Source organism: Oncorhynchus keta, chromosome 34 (genome assembly GCF_023373465.1).
Source record: "Oncorhynchus keta strain PuntledgeMale-10-30-2019 chromosome 34, Oket_V2, whole genome shotgun sequence".
NCBI classification, from domain to species: Eukaryota; Metazoa; Chordata; class Actinopteri; order Salmoniformes; family Salmonidae; genus Oncorhynchus; species Oncorhynchus keta.
This window is the reverse complement of record NC_068454.1, coordinates 65,735,961-65,757,434: the sequence shown is the minus strand read 5'-3', so window position 1 is coordinate 65,757,434 and position 21,474 is coordinate 65,735,961. Positions and strand designations below refer to the sequence as shown.

General features: G+C 40.7%; 1 long non-coding RNA gene across 2 annotated transcripts; it reads right to left on the bottom strand.

Annotated features, from left to right (window-relative positions):
• Positions 1 to 15,340: 15,340 nt before the first annotated feature.
• On the bottom strand, positions 15,341 to 20,922 carry LOC118367708 (uncharacterized). Of its 2 annotated transcripts, none has more exons than XR_004822160.2 (3): positions 20,699 to 20,922; positions 20,118 to 20,216; positions 15,341 to 19,770 (listed from the first exon to the last, which is right to left on the bottom strand). It is a non-coding gene; the product is annotated as an uncharacterized LOC118367708 (long non-coding RNA). The 2 variants fall into 2 exon arrangements; XR_004822161.2 differs by having other exon boundaries at positions 20,118 to 20,213.
• Positions 20,923 to 21,474: the final 552 nt, after the last annotated feature.

Sequence of the window (21,474 nt, the reverse complement as noted above, 5' to 3'; positions counted from 1 at the left end):
GTTTAATTTATTACAATTCTCCCAGAAGTGATTTGATTCTATGGATAACTAAATTACGTCCAACTGATTTCTCATGTGCTGTTCTGTTTTTGTTCTTAGGGTGTGTATGTATTGCTTCAGTGTTTCCCCATATTTTTGTTGTATATTTTTGTTGTCTGGTTCTCTAGATATACTGTACAGTACCAGTCAAAAGGTTGGACACACCTACTCATTCAAGGGTTTTTCAGTCATTTTTACTATTCTCTACATATATAGCAGCTACACAGAGAGGACATAAAGCACAGTTCCAGACAGACGAAGAACAGTACAACTGCTACAGTCAGATCCCAAAGAGGGATGGAGGGAGCAGATGGGTAGATGACGGGGTGACTATCTGCACTGACCCTTTTGACTCATCACATACGCTGTTGCTACTGTTTATTTTCTATCCTGTTGCCTAGACACTTTACCCCTACCTACAATATATGTACAGTACCAGTCAAAGTTTGGACACACCTACTCATTCAAGGGTTTTTCTTTATTTTTTTACTATTTTCTGCATTGTAGAATAATAGTGAAGACATCAAAACTAGGAAATAACACACATGGCATCATGTAGTAACCAAAAAGGTATTACATGAATCAAAATATATTTTATATTTGAGATTCTTCAAAGTAGCCACCCTTTGCCTTGCTGACATTCTCTCAACCAGCTTCATGAGGTTGTCACCTGGAATACATTTCAATTAACAGGTGTGCCTTGATAAAAGTTAATTTATGGAATTTCTTTCTTTCTTAATGTGTTTGAGCCAATCAGTTGTGTTTTCACAAGGTAGGGGGGGTATACAGAAGATTGCCCTGTTTGGTAAATGACCAAGTCCATGTTATTGCAAGAACAGCTCAAAGAAGCAAAGAGAAATGACAGTCCATCATTACTTTAAGATATGAAGATCAGTCAATCTGGAAAGTTTCAAGAACTTTGAAAGTTTCTTCAAGTGCAGTCGCAAAAACCATCAAGCACTATGATGAAAGTGGCTCTCATGTGGACCGCCACAGGAACGGAAGACCCAGAGTTACATCTGCTGCAGAGGATAAATTCATTAGAATTAACTGCACCTCAGATTGCAGACCAAACAAATGCTTCACAGAGTTCAAGTAACAGACACATCTCAACATCAACTGTTCAAAGGAGACTGTGTGAATCAGGCCTTCATTGCTGCAAAGAAACCACTACTAAAGATCACCAACATTTGTTTTTCAACAGGACAATGACCCAAAACACACCTCCAGGCTGTGTACGGGCTATTTGACCAAGGAGGGTAATGGAGTGCTGCATCAGATGACCTGGCCTCCACAATCACCCGACCTCAACCCAATTGAGATGGTTTGGGATGAGTTGGACCGCAGAGTGAAGGAAAAGCAGCCAACAAGTTCTCAGCATACTGTATGTGGGAACTCCTTCAAGACTGTTGGAAAAGCATTCCTCATGAAGCTGGTTGAGAGAATGCCAAGAGTGTGCAAAGCTGTCATCAAGGCAAAGGGTGCCGATTCTATGAAGAATCTAAAATATAAAACACATTTTGATTTGTTTAACACTTCATTGGTTACTACATGATTCCATATGTGTTATTTCATAGTTCTGATGTCTTCATTATTATTCTACAATGTAAAAAGTAGTAAAAATACAGAAGACCCTTGAATGATTATGCGTGTCCACACTTTTGACTGGTACTGTATTTCTCAATGACTTCCATAGATTTTTGCAATCATATCAAACCATTTTCCCTTATTTGTTTGCTCTTATATTTCATTAGATTAGCCAAGGAGGCACATTTGTCAAATATAAGTGTATGTTCCAAACGGCCAAATTTACACCTTGCTGTAGGAGAACGTTAAGGCTAAAAAGTTGTCTAGGAGAGATTGTATTTTTTGGCTACTAATTGCGCTCTCTCTCTTTCTCTCTCTAGGTCTCTCTTTCTCTCTTACTCTTTTAATCTTTGCATAGAGCCGATATCCAGGGATAAGGAGTGCAGCCCTTTATTGCTATACCTCCCTCCACCCACCCACACACCACACACACACACACACACACACACACACACACACACACACACACACACACACACACACAGATTATTATATGTTCGGAAGCTATCTTCGCCACAGAGCATAAAAGTGAGAAATAATAGTGAAAATATGACACCAAACCATAACTGTGATATTTCACTGTTTTTTAAGGAGAGGAGAGAGGGAATAGCCAGAGGCATTAACTGGAAAGAAAATATTCCAGAGAGAGCTACTGTCTCTTCCCTCTCCCTCTGCTTCTCCCTCTCTCCCTCTCTCGTTCTCACTCTTTTAATCTTTGTACAGTGCCAATATCCAGTGTTTAGGGGTGTAGCCCTTTATTGCTAGCCCTCCACCCACAGACTCACGCAAAACACACACACCCTCCCCCCAGATAATAATATATGTGAAAGCAATCGTAGCTGCAGAGCATAAATGTGAGAAATAAGAATGAAAATATGAGGCCAAACCATAAGTGTAATATTTCACTGATTTTATAAGGAGAGGAGAGAGGGAAGAGCCAGAGGGAGGAACTGGAAAGGAAATATACCAGAGAGAGCTACTGTCTCTTCCCTCTGCTTCTGCTTCTCCTTCTCTCTCTCTCTCTCTCTCCTTCTCTTCATATGCACATGCAGGGTTTGAACCTACAATGTTTGGTTCCTTAACCAGATCATTAACCCTCTCCACAACCATGGGATAGCTGTGGCCTTGTTTTTTTGTTCTTTATATTTATATTCTTTATATCTTTATAAGAAGAAGAAAAAACAAGGCCACAGCTATCCAAGAGTGGGCAAAGCTGTGGTCAATCAGGAAGCATCAGGAAGCATACAAAATAATAATATGTATTTAAATTAAGCTCTACTCAACAAAATCACATTTTATAAGATGTTACAAATACACAGCATATGGAGTGAATGGGAACATTTTAATAACCCAGATTGACCATGTCTTGATTGACCATATTTTACTGAAAACACAAGGCCACAGTTAATTATCTGGCTGCGGATTTAAATAGTGCAGGTTCAATCTCACATATTCCATATGTTTCCTTAGAAAAGAAAAGGTGAAAGTGAAGCTCAGATATACTGTACTAAAAGAGAGGATGTCTTTATTTCGTGCAGATTCAGAAATCCAGTCAGAAATGCAGACTGTAAATAATAAAACATTTAAAAACATTTAAAAATCAAAACTATTTTTTAAACGCACCTGATATAATTCCTAATTCGAGGCACTTGATATGGTCCCCACTGACTTATTTTTCATAATCTGAAAAGCAAAAGTGATCCTAGATCAGCAGTCACAGTGTTGGATACTTTGTAAATATGGTACCAGAAGTATGCAGCATATAAAGAGGGTGGGTGAAGTGATGGTGAATAACCCAGTTAAAATTATTTCCATGGGTAAGAAGGCTAAAAAGGAGCATGGAATTACTGACTGGTAATACTGCCATGGCTGTATACTGAAAAAAGGCAATTAAAGAGCGCTTCCCTGGTGGTACACAGGATACAATATCTGGTTTTGGAAGCAAACATTAGTTTCTACATGTTTTTCAGGGGGTGGATCAGCTTTAATATTGAAGATAGACTGTTGCTTCCATCAATGTAATTGTCTGCATCATATCCAATCCCTCGTAGATTTTTGTAGTAAACATATATATATATATACAGTGGCTTGTGAAAGTATTCACTCTCCTTGGCATTTTTCCTATTTTGTTGCCTGACAACCTGGAATTAAAATATATATGTATTTTTTTTTTTTGGGGGCTTGTATCATTTGATTTACACAATGTGCCTTCTAGAAGAAAAAGAAATGCACACCTATTTAGGCGAGGTGCTGGCTAGCGGAGTAGAAAACTTGAAAATAAAGGAGGGCCACACACTCTAGGAGCTCAGATGCAAAAATATAATATACAACGTTTCGACGGGTATAATCACACCCTGTCTTTTATACTGATAACAAGTTCAAACAGGTGCCATTAATACAGGTAACGAGTGGAGGACAGAGGAGCCTCTAAAGAAGATGTTACAGGTCTGTGAAAGCCAGATATCATGCTTGTTTGTAGGTGACCAAAAACGTATTTTCCACCATAATTTGCAAATAAATTCATTAAAAATCCTCCAATGTGATTTTCTGGATTTTTTTTCTCATTTTGTCTGTCATAGTTGAAGTGTACCTATGATGAAAATTACAGGCCTCTCTCATCTTTTTAAGCGGGAGAACTTGCACAATTGGTGGCTGACTAAATACTTTTTTGCCCCACTGTATATATAATGCACTAAGTAGATGTCCTAACGGACTTTCAAAAAAGTTTGTTAACAACAGTACATACAGTGGAGGTCGGAAGTTTACATACACTTAGGTTGGAGTCATTAAAAGTTGTTTTTCAACCACTCAACAAATTTCTTGTTAACAAACTATAGTTTTGGCAAGTCGGTTAGGACATCTAATTTGTGCATGACAAGTCATTTGTCCAACAATTGTTTACAGATTATTTCACTTATAATTCAACTGTATCACAATTCCAGTGGGTCAGAAGTTTACATACACTAAGTTGACTGTGCCTTTAAACAGCTTGGAAAATTCCAGAAAATTATGTCATGGCTTTAGAAGCTTCTGATAGGCTAATTGACATCATTTGAGTCAATTGGAGGTGTACCTGTGGATGTATTTCAAGCCCTACCTTCAAACGTAGTGCCTCTTTGCTTGACATCATGGCCAAATCAAAAGAAATCAGCCAAGACCTCAGAATGTTTTGTTGTTGACCTCTACAAGTCTGGTTCATCCTTGGGAGCAATTTCCAAATGTCTGAAGGTACCACGTTCATCTGTACAAACAATAGTACGCAAGTACAAACACCATGGGACCACGCAGCTGTCATACCGCTCAGGAAGGAGACGCGTTCTGTCTCCTAGAGATGAACGTACTTTGGTGCGAAAAGTGCAAATCAATCCCAGAACAACAGCAAAGGACCTTGTAAAGGGGAAACAGGTACAAAAGTATCTTTATCTACAGTAAAACGAGTTGTATATCGACATAACCTGAAAGGCCGTTCAGCAAAGAAGAAGCAAATGCTCCAAAACCGCCATAAAAAAGCCAGACTACAGTTTGCAACTGCACATGGGGACATCGTACTTTTTGGATAAATATCCTCTGGTCTGATGAAACAAAAATAGAACTGTTTGGCCATAATGACCATCGTTATGTTTGGAGGAAAAAGGGGGAGGCTTGCAAGCCGAATAACACCATCTCAACCATGAGGCACGGGGGAGACAGCATCATGTTGTGGGGGTGCTTTGCTGCAGGAGTGACTGGTGCACTTCACAAAATAGATGGCGTCATGACGCAGGAAACATATGTGGGTATATTGAAGCAACGTCTCAAGACATCAGTCAGGAAGTTAAAACTTGGTCAAAAATGGGTCTTCCAAATGGACAATGATGGAGTGGCCATCACAAAGCCCTGACCTTAATCCTATAGAAAATGTGTGGGCAGAACTGAAAAAGCGTGGAGGCCTACAAACCTGACTCAGTTACACCAGCTCTGTCAGGCGGAATGGGCCAAAATTCATCCAACTTATTGTGGGAATCTTGTGGAAGGCTACCTGAAAAGTTTGACCCAAGTTAAACAATTTAAAGGCAATGCTACCAAATACTAATTGAGTGTATGTAAACCTCTGACCCACTGGGAATGTGATGAAAGAAATAAAAGCGGAACTAAATCATTCCCTCTACTATTATTCTGACATTTCACATTCTTAAAATTAAATGGTGATCCTAACTGACCTAAGACATTTTTACTGGGATTAAATGTCAGGAATTGTGAAAAACTTAGTTTAAATGTATTTGGCTAAGGTGTATGTAAACCTCAACTGTATATAGGAAGAGATATATAGATGGACTAGTTTCATACTGAAACGTCCTGTATTGTATCTTTATATTTATGGGCAGTATGTGATGAGGATGTGATGGGATGTTTCAGGACATCCTGATACAGACAGTTACATCTCATACTGTGAAGGCATGGCATTCACTAAATACATTTATGTTTAACATATTTCTTCAAAGTATTTATAGAGCAAGTTGTGTTTGTGCTTAGTTCATTCAGTCACCAAACATTACAGTTTCTAGAACTCTCCCATAATTTTCAAACAATTTTTTAAAATGTTATTTATTTTACGAGGCAATTTTTTTATATTTTTAATGACGGCCTAGGAACAGTGGGTTAACTGCCTTGTTCAGGGGCAGAATTACAACCTTTCGTTTATTAGTCCAACGCTCTAACCGCTAGGCTACCCTGCCGCCCCAATTGCAGTCAGGCGTTCATTGTCAAGTGGTTCTTGTTTTCTATTTGTCCAGCTAATTAAAGTGATGATCTAAAGGTTTTGTATCATTTCAGCCAGTAGTTTTGAAAGTACAGATGTAGGATCTTAATTTGATCATTCTTTTGTTTATGAGAATTGACCTGCAAAGCAGAAAATGCAAACTTGTAGTGTATTCAAGGTTTTAAAAGTCTTTTAAAGTTTGTAATTTCACCTTTTAATTTTCAGACTTGATTTACCCTAACATAAAATGTATCAACTCCTACAAAAAAATATCCATTCATTAGAAACGACATAATAATTCAAATTTCCTGTTGCAACATGATTATTTTCATGCTATAGCAAATTGGCTCAAATTAAGATCTGTAGTGCTCACGAGCCAAAATGGGTCGCTAAAAACTGTGAACAGTTGTGTTGAACATCATCCATTTCGTATGATATGCTACGAATTGTATTTCGTACAATATTTTACGAATTTATAAATGCTTACAGTGTTTTTCAATGGATTTGACACAATTCTTAGAACAACTCACCATTTTCTCAAATCCACACACACAATTTTAAAAACTCACACCCAATGGTACAAACATCTTACTTCTGGGTCCCAATTCAAACTTTCTCCTCAGACAGCACACACAAGCTGTCAAAAACTAAACTAAAGACTACTGTACATGACTGTTTGTTACACTGGAGGGATTCATTCAAAACACTGCTACCAAAATGTTTAGAATGGGTTTTCAGATAAATAATTTGGAACTTCACAGTAATGACTGTGTTATCACCCAAATGTGCCCTATATGTGGAAATGTTGCTATCGCTGTCATTTGTTGTCCCATTTCCTCATAAATCGAGTTTGCACAACGGTTTTGGATCCTAAAACGGATACGAGTTGACTACCAATGTTTGACTAATAGCCGATCAGCTCTGTGAAAAGAGCCATTTGGGGTTTCTTACTTAATTGGCGCTTTTAATTTGATGGTTGCTATGAAATGATGAGGGAGGGAAAAGAGAAAGAGAAGGAAAGAGGGAGGGCGGGGAGAAAGTTCCTGGAAGACTCGCTGGATCACCGTCCCCAAACAGACATGTGCCACACACACACACACACACACACACACACACACACACACACACACACCTGACTGATTGTCAAACACAACAGAACCGGTTTTAGCTGTAGTGCAGCACCGATTACGCAGACGGGACTCTCTCTCCTCATCGACCCCGTTCCCTCTCAGTGTGCGGAGGAAAGAGAGAGAGTGAAAAGGCGCCTCTGATTACTCCGTCTGAACCGAGGCATGAGCGATACCCCCCTCCTCCTCTCTTTCTCTGCGCCGGAACCCGGGTGACTGGAGCGCGCGTGTCACAGTGACAGCTCCACCAACGAAAGAGACGAGACAGATTATCGGGGAACAGCCTCTGTAGCTTTGTTGAACACTCCGTGCTGCAACAGCAAACACCAAAAACTCACGCGCTCTTTTCAGAGAACGGACACAGCTTCTGCTGCACCTGTGTCTGTCTGTCTGCATGCACCAGAGATAACTATAAACTCGGTGACTGGATTTACAGTCACGAACTAAACCGTCTGGAATCTATCAGGAAAATAACGTTTTTTTCTTCTTCCAGGGGCGCAATACACCTGTCGACAGCATCTAACTCTGCTCGGTAAATCTGCTCGAGACGTTCTCAATGCCATCAGATACCGCCACACTAAACACCCTCGCCTCTCCCCAGAACTAAAAGGAGAGAGGGATAGTCGAGAGAGGGGAAAGGGAAGGAGGAAAGAGAGATATAAATAATAACTATTCTTTACCAGGAGCTAGATTTCTAATGTTACTTGAACATTGGCTTGGCAACCTAGGGCATCAACAGGCTACAAATCCTACCGCCCTAACTATTTAACGGACCCTCAGTGCATTACTCATGCTTATTTCTGTAAGCAACCTGAATGATTAATTTAATAATAAAGAAGAAACAGTTTATTGAAGTTCCATTTTTCCGGAGCAGTAGCTGAATATCCTCGCCTCCCCTCCCCTTGGTCGGACTCGGACACTTGACTGGTGAAGAGTCCGGTAATCCGGACTGACCGACGTCCGCAACACGCGAATCCCTGCGCAAGGGGGAGCGTGGCCCCACAAGGTCGGATGTCGTGCAGCACGTGCTATTACCTGGTCATCAGCTCCACACACCTGAGCAACGGCCACTTCCGGCGTGTGAAGGGTGTCTTCAGGGGACCACTCTGTCTCACGGCCTCCAACCAATCACCGGTAATGTACCTGTGTGTGTTTGTATGTTTATGTGGAAAATGCCAAACCTTCTAAGATACTTTGGTGCTCAGGTGGAACCTTCTTTCTCTACAGATGGTGGTGCTGGCAGACTATCCTTCAAAGGGACCATTCGAAATTTAGGCAATTGTTACCTGGAGGCAAATGGGGGAATGTCATGCTTTTTCAATTTCAGTCAGCTGGAGGGTTTAGTATTTATTTAATTTTTATCCAGGGGTCATGTAATTTTTTTAGCGATTAAATGTAAGCATTTGTCAGTATTTTGGAATTTAGGTATTGAATTTGACTATGTGGAACTTTAAAGTACAACCCTGCTCTCTTTCATCTCCTCGCTTACCCCAAATGTGTGGGCATTTAGCATTTGCCTTTCCATTGGCTGTTCGATCAGTCCCTCTGTGTTTGGCGTATCCAGAAGGTGGGCATGTAGAGTATCTGGCGAATAAAATAGCATGTGTAGTGACGACGTAGGGTGCTGGTGCGCAACAGAATTGCTGCGTTCAAAACAACTGGGAACTCTGAAATCTCCGACTTCCAACTTCAGTGCGCTTTCTTCCGACTTCAGATGAAACTCTAAATTCAAAGTCGGAAACTATGTCATCTTTCTAAAGCTCAGACTTTCTGACCTGAAGATCACTGAGATCTTAGAGCCTAGAAAAGTTGGAGTTGATAGGAGATGGTTCCTCAATGCGGGAAAAAAGTAAATAGATTAATTAAATCTGGTGTTGGAGGAGTTGCGACAGAATGGAGAAGATAACAGTCCATGTGGATGGCTGGACTATCTGGATGCCTACGAGTTGTTATCCTTTTCTTTTTGAGTGATAAATTTATCCTAGGTTGCCTGTTATTTCATATAAATCTGATTAGTAAAAAAATATTTTAACATTAATGTTGTAAATGACTATTGTAGATGGAAATGGTAGATTTTACACGTACAGTGGCCCATTATCAGCAACCATCACCCCTGTGTTCCAATGGCACGTTGTGTTAGCTAATCCATGTTTATCATTTTAAAAGGCTAATTGATCATTAGAAAACCCTTTTGTAATTATGTTAGGAACAGTTGAAAACTGTTGTTCCGATTTAAAGTATCTGGAGGATCAGCATTTGTGGGTTCGATTACTTGCTCAAAATTACCAGAAACAAATAACTTTCTTCTGAAACTCGTCAGTCTTTTCTTGTTCTGAGAAATGTGTGGACCCCAGGAAGACCCCATGAGAGAAATTGCCAAGACACTGAAGATCTAGTACAACGCTGTGTACTACTCCCTTCTCAAAACAGAGCAAACGGGCTCTAACCAGAATAGAAAGAGGAATGGGAGGCCCCGGTGCACAACTGAGAAAGAGGACAAGTACATTAGAGTGTCAAGTTTGAGAAACAGACGCCTCACAAGTCCTCAACTGGCAGCTTCATTAAATAGTACCCACAAAAAAATATGTATTTTTAATATTAGGCCTAATAGGCTTTTTGTGGAGAGAAGCAGGCTAATTGCTGAATGTAAAATGGGCCTAGGCCAAATTAACCGTCGGGGTAAGTTGCTGAGAGAATGAATCACTGGCCAGTGATGATAATATTGTTGCTCTGATATATTAAATGGTTGCACAGGACAGACAGTGATGAGCACAGTGAAAAAGAAGATCCAAACTAATTGACATCCATTAGAAAAATGGAAATCACTTGCAAACCACTTGAGCAATGAGGCAAGCAATGTCATGATGTAAAAGATGTGCAGGCTAAACAGCATTTGTGGTTGATTATCTACATTTCATTTAAATGTGAGTTTCTATATTATATTTTTCATTAGCCTACATAGTAGTATTGAAGCAGTATTAGCAGTTGTCACTATGACGACAAACACACCCTGAACCACTGAATGGTCTGTGTTACCACCTTAATAATAGGCCTATACAGTGTGCAGTAGGATGCTTTGATCTGTTGATTGACAGGTGTAGGCTACTGTAGAACGATAAACTTTCAGCTAGTGTGGATGCTCGCCAATGCATGCTCCAAGGGTCTCAAGTAATTCACACATTATTTATGAGTTGTTAATGTGAGAATGAGCCGAACTGGCAGAGCTGACGGAAGAGAGGAGCAGCTGCCGTGTGAGTGTGTGTTTACTGTTCCTATTACCAGGCTGTCGTGTTCGGTCTGATAAGAGGGTGTCATGAGAGAACAGAACCACTGTCTTCTACAGCAGGGTCTCCCAAACTCGGTCCTACATGTTTTGGGTCCTGCCCTAGCACTACACAGCTGATTCAAATAATCCAAGCTTGATGATGAGTTGGTTATTTTCATTATTTTAATAATAATGTGTGTGTTGTTATTTGTGTGTGTGACGTAAAGTTTAGTTAAAGAACTATACAGTGCGTGGAGTCTTGTCATTCTTGAACAAGTCTTTAACAATGTCTTTAACAATTGAACCAACTTGTGAAGTGGAGTCCTGAGGCCGTATCCAAGTTGTTTCCATATGTACATTATTATCATCATTAGTACAGCGCTCCTGTAGCATCATCACTGGTGAGTCATTGTTCCAACCTTCATTACCACTACAAAGCTTACTTTCCTATAGTTATCTGAGGCCTGAGGGTTTAAGAGCAGCAGGGGAAGAGGGGGAGTGAGGAGAAAGAAGTAAAGAGAGTAGGAGAAAAAAAAGAGGTGGAATTAGAGAGGGGAGAGAGAGGAATTCTCTATACCACTCAAGGCAAGGGACTCCTTACCCCTTCAGCTCTTCTCTCTCTCTCTCTCTCTCTCTCTCTCTCTCTCTCTGTCTGTTTGGAGAGGTTTGTCAGCACAACGCAGTACCCATTTTGTCCATTGTCTTATGTGGCCTGATGGGGTTATTTCAACTGCATTTCAGCATTTAGACTGTTTATTTTACCCTTATTTTACCAGGTAAGTTTACTGAGAACACATTTTCATTCATATCTACGATCTGGGGAATAGTTACAGGGGAGAGGAGGGAGGATGAATGAGTCAATTGGAACCGGTGCACTATTTGATTACTATAGCAGCACACCGCCATAACGGCTGCCGTCACTTATATGGCAAGTGTCCAATATTGACTTGCCTATAGCCAGTTAGTCACCAGGGGTCTGAACAGTGCTGTAGGAGGACATTAGTGGTGATCAGTAGAGCACTTTGTGGTGGTCAGCACTGAACCAGTCTAACACTGATGTGGTGGAGCGCGCACACACACACACACACACACACACACACACACACACACACACACACACACACACACACACACACACACACACACACACAATCAGGCCCAACTGAAAGCATTTCAGACTGGCACCTCTAGGCACGTATTGTGTTGAATACCAAACTGCCAAACTTCCAGACACACACACACACCCACACAATCAGGCCCAACTGAAAGCATTTCAGACTGGCACCTCTTGGCACGTATTGTGTTGAATACCAAACTGCCAAACTTCCAGACACAGTCACAGTTCTGCTGTTTCAGCCTATTGCTGGTATATGTGTGTGTATGTTATACTGTGCTCTATCGTTACTGGTGTTTCATCTGATGTCTAACCTATCAGTGAAATATACCTGTACATCAAAACAGTTTTAAGATGGCGTCAAGAAGAAAGCTGACGTTTTACGTGTTCCTATCCAATTGTGTTTTTGTTAGTTTCTTTGCGTTGTTTGTAACTGACTTTTTAAACTGATTTTGTACATAATGTTGCTGCTACTGTCTCTTATGACCGAAAATAACTTCTGGACATCAGAAGTGTGATTACTCACCACTAACTGGCAGAATCCTTTTTTTCCTCTAATGAGTCCGACGTGAACGACATACTGCTTTCCCGAGAACAGGCGCAGATCCCTGTCATTTGCGTGAAGAGAAGGCGTAGAAAAGGGGCCGGAGGGCGGGCTGCCTTCAGAGAATTCATAGCCGATCGAATAAACCCCCACTGCCTTCCATTCTGCTAGCACATGTGCAATCTTTGGAAAACAAAATTGATGACCAACACAGAAGATTTAACTGCCTACGGGACATTCAAAACTGCTTCACGGAGTCGTGGCTGAACGACGGCACTATCAACATACAGCTGACTGTTTTGCAAGCACAGACTGGAAAATGTTCCAGGATTCCTCCGATGGCATTGAGGAGTACACCACATCAGTCATTGGCTTCATCAATATGTGCATCGATGATGTCTTCCCCACAGTGACCATACATACATACCCCAACCAGAAGCTATGGATTACAGGCAACATCCGCACTGTGCTAAAGGATAGAGCTACTGCTTTCAAGGAGTGGGGCTCTAACCCGGAAGCTTATAAGAAATCCCGCTATGCCCTCCAATGAACCACCAAACAGGCAAAGCGTCAATACAGGACTAAGATTGGATCGTACTACACTGGCTTTGATGCTCGTCGGTTGTGGCAGGGCTTGCAAACCATTACAGACTACAAAGGGAAGCACAGCCGAGAGCTGCCCAGTGACATGAGCCTACCAGATGCATTTGGATGATCCAGAAGAAGATTGGGAGAATGTCATATGGTCAGATGAAACCAAAATATAACTTTTTGGTAAAAACTCAACTCGTTGTGTTTGGAGGACAAAGAATGCTGAGTTGCATCCAAAGAACACCATACCTACTGTGAAGCATGGGGTTGGAAACATCATGCTTCGGGGCTGTTTTTCTGCAAAGGGACCAGGACGACTGATCCGTGTAAAGGAAAGAATGAATGGGGCCATGTATCGTGAGATTTTGAGTGAAAACCTCTTTCCATCAGCAAGGGTATTGAAGATGAAACGTGGCTGGGTCTTTCAGCATGACAATGATCCCAAACACACCGCCCGGGCAACGAAGGAGTGGCTTCGTAAGAAGCATTTCAAGGTCCTGGAGTGGCCTAGCCAGTCTCCAGATCTCAACCCCATAGAAAATCTTTGGAGGGAGTTGAAAGTCCGTGTTGCCCAGCAACAGCCCCAAAACGTCACTGCTCTAGAGGAGATCTGCATGGAGGAATGGGCCAAAATACCAGCAACAGTGTGTGAAAACCTTGTGAAGACTTACAGAAAACATTTGACCTCTGTCATTGCCAACAAAGGGTATATAACAAAGTATTGAAATAAACGTTTGTTATTGACCAAATACTTAATTTCCACCATAATTTGCAAATACATTCATAAAAAATCCTACAATGTGATTTTCTGGATTTTTTTCCCTCATTTTGTCTATCATAGTTGAAGTGTACCTATGATGAAAATTACAGGCCTCTCTCATCTTTTTAGGTGGAAGAACTTGCACAATTGGTGGCTGACTAAATACTTTTTTGCCCCACTGTATATACTAGGCGGTGTCAGAGGAAAGCCCAAAATATTTTTCAAAGACTTCAGCCACCCTAGTCATAGACTGTCCTCCCTGCTACCGCACGACAAACGGTGACGGAGCACCAAGTCTAAGTGGCTTCTAAACAGCTTCTACCCCCAAGCCGTAAGACTCCTGAACATCTAATCAAATGCCTCCGCCTCTTTACACCGCTGCTACTCTCTGTTTATTATCTTTAATCACTATGACTATGTACCGGTACCCCCCTGTATATAGTCTCGCTATTGTTATTTTACTGCTGCTCTTTAATTACTTGATACTTTTTCTACTACATTGTTGGTTAGGGGCTCGTAAGTAAGCATTTCCCAGTACACCTGTTGTATTCGGTGCATGTGACTAATAAAATTTGACTTGAGTTGATTTGAAACACACACAGACAAGAACTGTCTGCTTCAGCTCAGTCATTGTTAATATTTGATTTGCGCAGACTAATGAATTCATTACGGTTTTAATTGCATCGCCTTTGGTTGATAAATGCAAGTATAATATCAGCACTGTGCCCCTGCAACAGGACCACACAGGTAAGCAGGCACACACACACATACAGGGAGAAAAATACAGTCTGGGCACTAAAAGCTAAACTCAGACTAAAGGACATTCTGATCCAAATGCACATTCAGTCTACTCTGGTGATTGAGTGCCTATATGGAGTTGTAGTAATGAAGTCCTGAACACACACACACAATAACTCTCTCTCAGGTTTCCCACCTCTCTCCCTGCGGATTAGAGGCAGCTGTTTTCCTTTATGGTCATTACTGATCATTATTAACACACACCCAAGTAATTGGGGAATTTGATAATTACTAACCATCTGGAGCACCATTCTAGCTAATCACCTAGAGAGAAAGAGCGAGAGAGAGATATGTGTAGAGGGAGGGAGAGATCTTAAAGGGAAATGTCTCAGCTGGGGTGTTTTTTGTTGTTGTCTCCCTACATAATTATGAGTGATGAGAGGGTGTTTCAGACATAATTATGCACTATTGTAGTTTTTTAGAATTTTTGTTCAACCAATGATTGAGCCTGCTGTCTGATCTAAAAATGAATGGATTTATGTTTTGTAGCAATTTTCGTGGATTTTGCCGATTGCATGATCACGCTAGCTGCGAGTAGATATGTTTGTCCTTGTTCAATAGAGCCATTGGACTTGTCTCAAGAATGTTCCTATCTGCCAGGACATTGCTGGATATCTTGATTGACTCATTGTCCCTGGTTTTTTAAAGATTACAGCCAACGGGAGCCCTATTTCCTTGTTCCCATCCTCTACGTTTACAGGTGCATGGGAGCTATGTTAACGCGCAGTGTCTATCCGAGATTGCTAAATAATTAGTTACAATGGCTGCTTCTGATGATTCCTTTTTCCAAGAAGAGCTGGGTGACGATTTATTTGTTGTTATTTTACATAGGAACATACAGTCATTTGATCCAGAAAACACTGAAGAGCAAGAAAGAAAAGTAATTGCGAGTCCAGCAAGTAGTGGCAGCAGCTCAAACCAGCTGGAACAGGACTCGGGAGGGCAAATGACAAATAAGTAAGTTGTTTTGCGGTCGGTACAGAGCTACTGTAACAATACAAGCTCTTTCTACGCAAGATTCGCATCGATTCAGCCATAACGGCCTTGCTAGTACCACAACAAGCCAAGCTAGCCAAGTTTCGCTAGCTAGCTAGGTATGTTTGCTAAACCTAAAATGTACTGTAGTCTAGCATTATAGCTAGCTGGATAACTAGCCTAGCTAGCCTCAGTGCCACTCATTAGGAAAATAAAGAACTGTACATACAGTACCAGTCAAAAGTTTGGACAAACCTACTAATTCCAGAGTTTTCTTGATTTTTATTATTTTCTGGTTGAGAGAATGCCAAGAGTGTGCAAAGCTGTCATCAAGGCAAAGCGTGGCTACTTTGAAGACTCTCAAATATATTTGGATTTGTTTAACACTTTTGATACTACATGATTCCATATGCGTTATTTCATAGTTTTGAGGTCTTCACTATTATTCTACAATGCACAAAATTGTTTTTTAAAAACTAAAACCCTTGAATGAGTAGGTGTCTCCGAACTTTAGACTAGTACTGTATGTCATAAATTGGCATAACTGTTCCTGCTGTGTAAACTCACATTGAAAAAAATAAACGTTGTTTTGAATACGAGCCATGTCTATTTATTTGCTATCTTGACAGACTAATTTACTGAAGCATGTTTACTTGCCATCAAATTAAAGTTTAAATGATACACCAACTCCCTGCATAATTTATTTTAGCATTAAGCTTGAAGCTAGTTTATCCAACTACATTTCAAGAATTTCACAATGAATTGATCCAGAAGTTGTCATCGACACTTTATTGGTTTCTGATACAGCTGTCGTCACTTGTCAATACATTTGTATAAAAAAATAAATAAAAAAAAACACTATTTACAATGTACTTGGAAAGTATTCAGACCCCTTGACTTTCCCCATGTTACGTTACAGCCTTATTCTAAAATTGATTACATTGTTCCCCCCCCCTCAATCTACACACAATACCCCATAGTGACCAAGCAAAAACACATTTAGACATTTTTGCAAATTTATTTAAAAAAATAAAGAACTGAAATATCGCATTCACACAAGTATTCAGACACTTTACTCTGTACTTCTCTGAAGCACCTTTAGCAGCGTTTACAGCCTCGAGTATTCTTGGGTATGACGCTACAAGCTTGGCACACCTGTATTTCTCTGCAGATCCTCTCAAGCTCTGTCAAGTTGGATAGGGAGCGTCGCGGCACAGCTATTTTCAGGTCTCTCCAGAGATGTTGGATCGGGTTCAAGTCCGGGCTCTGGCTGGGCCACTCAATGACATTCAGAGATTTGTCCTGAAGCCACTCCTGCGTTATCTTAGCTGTGTGCTCAGGATCGTTGTCCTGTTGGAAGGTGAACCATCGCCCCAGTCTGAGGTCCCGAGTGCTCCAGCACTGGCATTCAGGCTAAATAGTAAAATCTTGTTCATCAGACCAGAGAATCTTGTTTCTCAAGGTCGGAGAGTCCTTTAGGTGCCTTTTGGAAAACTCCTAGCGGGCTGTCATGTGGCTTCCATCTAGCCACTCTACCATAAAAGCTTAATTGGTGGAGTGCTGCAGAGATGGTTATCCTTCTGGAAGGTTCTCCCATCTCCACAGAGGAACTCTGGAGCTCTGTCAGAGTAACCATCGGATTGTTGTTCACCTCCCTGACCAAGGCCCTTCTCCCCCGATTGCTCAGTTCTAGGAAAAGTCTTGGTAGTTCCAAACTCCTTCCATTTAAGAATTATGGAAGCCACTGTGTTCTTGGGGACCTTCAATGTTGCAGAAATGTTTGGTACCCTTCCCCAGATCTGTGCCACGACACAATCCTGTCTCTGAGTTCTACGGACAATTCCTTCAACCTCATGGCATGGTTTTTGCTCTGACATGCACTGTGGGACCTTATATAGACAGGTGTGTGCCTTTCCAAATCATGTCCAATCGATTGAATTTACCACAGGTGGACTCCAATCAAGTTGTCGAAACATCTCAAGGATGATCAATGGAAACAGTCTCATAGCAAAGAGTCTGAATACTTACATAAATAAGGGGTCTTTTTATTTTTAATACATTTTCTTAAATCTCTAAAAACCTGTTTTCACTTTGTCATTATGGGGTATTGTGTGTAGATTGATGAGGAGAATGTTTTCTTTCAATCCATTTTAGAATAAGGCTGCAACATAACAAAATGTGGAAAAAGTCAAGGGGTCTGAATACTTTCCGAAGGCACTGTCCATACAGTTAAAGTTGGAAGTTTACATACACCTTAGCCAAATACATTTCAACTCAGTTTTTCACAATTCCTGACATATAATCCTTGTAAAAATTCCCTGTCTTAGGTCAGTTTGTATCACCACTTGAGTTTAAGAATGTGAAATGTCAGAATAATAGTAGAGATAATTAACTATTTCAGCTTTTATTTCTTTCATCACATTCCCAGTGGGTCAGAAGTTTACATAAACTAAATTAGTATTTGGTAGCATTGCCTTTAAATTGTTTAACTTGGGTCAAGCATTTCATGTAGCCTTCCACAAGCTTCCCACAATAAATTGGGTGAATTTTGGCCCATTCCTCCTGACAGAGCTGGTGTAACTGAGTCAGGTTTGTAGTCCTCCACGCCTTTTCAGTTCTGCCCACACATTTTCTATAGGATTAAGGTCAGGGCTTTGTGATGGCCACTCCAATACCTTGACTTTGTTGTCCTTAAGCCATTTTGCCACAACTTTAGAAGTATGCTTGGGGTCATTGTCCATTTGGAAGACCCATTTGCGACCAAGCTTTATCTTTCTGACTGATGTCTTGAGATGTTGCTTCAATATACCCACATAATTTTCCTTCGTCATGGTGCCATCTATTTTGTGAAGTGCACCAGTCCCTCCTGCAGCAAAGCACCCTCACAACATGATGCTGCCACCATCCGCTTCACGGATGGGATGGTGTTCTTCGGCTTGCAAGCGTTCCCCTTTTTCTTCCAAACATAACGATGGTCATTATGGCCAAACAGTTTTATTTTTGTTTCATCAGACCAGAGGACATTTCTCCATGTGCATTTGCAAACCGTAGTTTTGCTTTTTTATGGCCGTTTTGGAGCAGCGGGTTCTTTCTTGCTGAGCGGCCTTTCAGGTTATGTCGATATAGGACTTGTCTTACTGTGGATATAGATACTTTTGTACCGGTTTCCTCCAGCATCTTCACAAGGTCCTTTGCTGTTGTTCTGGGATTGATTTGCACTTTTTGCACCAAAGTACTTTCATCTCTAGGAGACAGAACACGTCTCCTTCCTGAGCGGTATGACGGCTGCGTGGTCCCATGGTGTTTATACTTGCGTACTATTGTTTGTACAGATGAACGTGGTACCTTCAGGCGTTTGGAAATTGTTCCCAATGATGAACCAGACTTGTGGAGGTCTACAATTTTTTTTCTGAGGTCTTGGCTGATTTCTTTTGATTTTCCCATGTCAAGCAAAGAGGCACTGAGTTTGAAGGTAGGCCTTGAAATACATCCACAGGTACACCTCCAATTGACTCAAATGATGTCAATTAGCCTATCAGAAGCCTCTAAAGCCATGATTTTCTGGAATTTTCCAAGCTGTTTAAAGGCACAGTCAACTTAGTGTGTTTAAACTTCTGACCCACTGGAAATGTGATACAGTGAATTATAAGTGTAATAATCTGTCTGTAAACAATTGTTGGAAAAATGACTTGTGTCATGCACAAATTAAATGTCCTAACTGACTTGTCAAAACTATAGTTTATTAACAAGAAATTTGTTTTGTGGTTGAAAATCAAATTTGAATGACTCCAACCTAAGTGTATGTAAACATCCCACTTCAACTGTATGTACAACAGCTAGCAACATATATACCACAATGCAGTTGTAATCATACTAGGCATTTACATATTATATTACAAAATATGGATGTTATGTTGGTTGAATGTTCCAGGTAGGTTCCTGAATGTTTCTCAGCTGGTGAACCTCTTCTTGTGTTGGGAAATGATAGCTGGTTTAACAGGCTTTGGCGCTGGGGTGATGTTGCCAGAGATGTTTAGTGGAGCTGTGACTCTGGCTCCTTGTAGACAACAGTCTGCTCTTTTCTGCACTTCACAGCCATGTGGCCTCTCGTACACCTTTTCACTCCCCACTGATTCGACCTCTTGCAGAAGATTTGTTTGTACTGCAAGTCTCCTGGAAAGCCATTAAGACTGATCATGAGGATGTGTAACCATACAATGATCTGTGTTCATCTGTAAACAAAAAAAGGGTACAATAGACTGGTATGTGTTTCGTTACACTCAGAGTCAATAATGGGGCATTGAGATGGGCTGTTAGCAAAGATGAGAAAAGTTTGAGGTGGGGCTTGACTTGTAAACAGTCTAGTTGTGTATTGTTGTGTATGAGCACATACAGTTGTGCTTTTGAGTAGACAAGAACTACCAACAATAGAGGGAATAGAATGAAGAGTATACGAACAGCCCCTTTCCCCCCATGCCAAAGAACTGACTGGAAGGGTGTGAAAAATTTCATAAGCACTTGTCTTGTAGACAGCTTAGTGTATTGGTGATTTTGTTTTCTAAAGAGCTTTCATAAATACCTTTGGCTGTCCTGGCTTGTTTCAAATTCAGATGTTGTTGAGCTTGAGCTTATTTCAGGCTGAAAGCTTTCATCCAATGGGTCTACAGGCGCTGTACTACTAAAGCCGGTGTCAAAGCCATCATCATCAGCAGCAGCAGCAGGATTAGTGTGTAGGACGCACAGAAGTCAGTGATTAGGCAACATTTTACTACTTTGTCCCCATCAATACACACCAAGCTAGTTTTTGCCTAGCTCCAGTTGATTTATTTGCTCATCGTGGAGTTATGGAAAGATTTAGTAGATTTTAGGTTCTTGGTGCTGAGCTTGATGTTGATGGGATCATACTCTAATTAGAACACATAGCCACGTTAGCCTCTACGATAGTTAGTTAGCTAGCTAATGGTTAGCTAACATAACCTAACGAAGCTAATTTTAGCTTGCAAAGTTAAAAATCACATCGCCAGATAGCAGCTGGCTGATGACATTGTTGTGCTTTGAAATGTCTAGCCAGCATATTATGAATGCTAGCTAACTAGATTACAAATGTAGTTCACTAGTTATCTAGCTCGTTAGTTAGCTAGGTAAAGTTAGCTATGTTACCTCAGCTTAACTTATTTTCTGCTGCGCGGATCAGATGCCTTCCTCTTTGAGGTGAAGGGGAATTTCAATGGAATATCATCAATTTTCAAAGCTCAACGACATTGCAACCCCATCATTGAGACTTCAGTTCCGTTTCGAAATCCTCTGTCTGAAAATGCTGGCTGCAAACACAGACATTTAGATTTTTCTTACGTCAACTGTATACAGCTCCAAATCGCAAGGAATTCTGGGCATTGTGGTTTGCTTACAACCAGGAAATGTAGCTGGCCGTTTCTACCGGTGAGAGGCAGAAACACTTGTATTTGTGTGTAATGAGGAAATTAAAACATTTGACTACACATATGATATGTTAATAACATATTAATGGCCATATATAGTGAAATAGAGCAGCAGTAAAATTTGACTTTAAGAAAATGCACTCACAACCACAAATCAATATGGAAGAAACATAATTGGTGTATAGATAGAAGTTTAAACATTCTTCAAGGTTTATCTCATATGGGAGCTTTTCCCTGGTTCATCTCTAAAAACATGTTTTGAGTTGCTACTAACTTCTCTATTTTTTTTTACCATGAATCTTGTTCTGGAGGCAGCTTTGCATAGTAGTCACTAGCGTGCACAGCCACAAAGTCATAAAATCTGATTTTAAACCTAACCCCAACCATACTGCTAACCCTAATGCTTAACCTTAACCTCCAAATAAGACATAAAAGCTCATTCTTGTTTTCAACCTGCCCTTTGCTCTCTTTGTTTCCTTCGTACATTCCCCTTTGCCA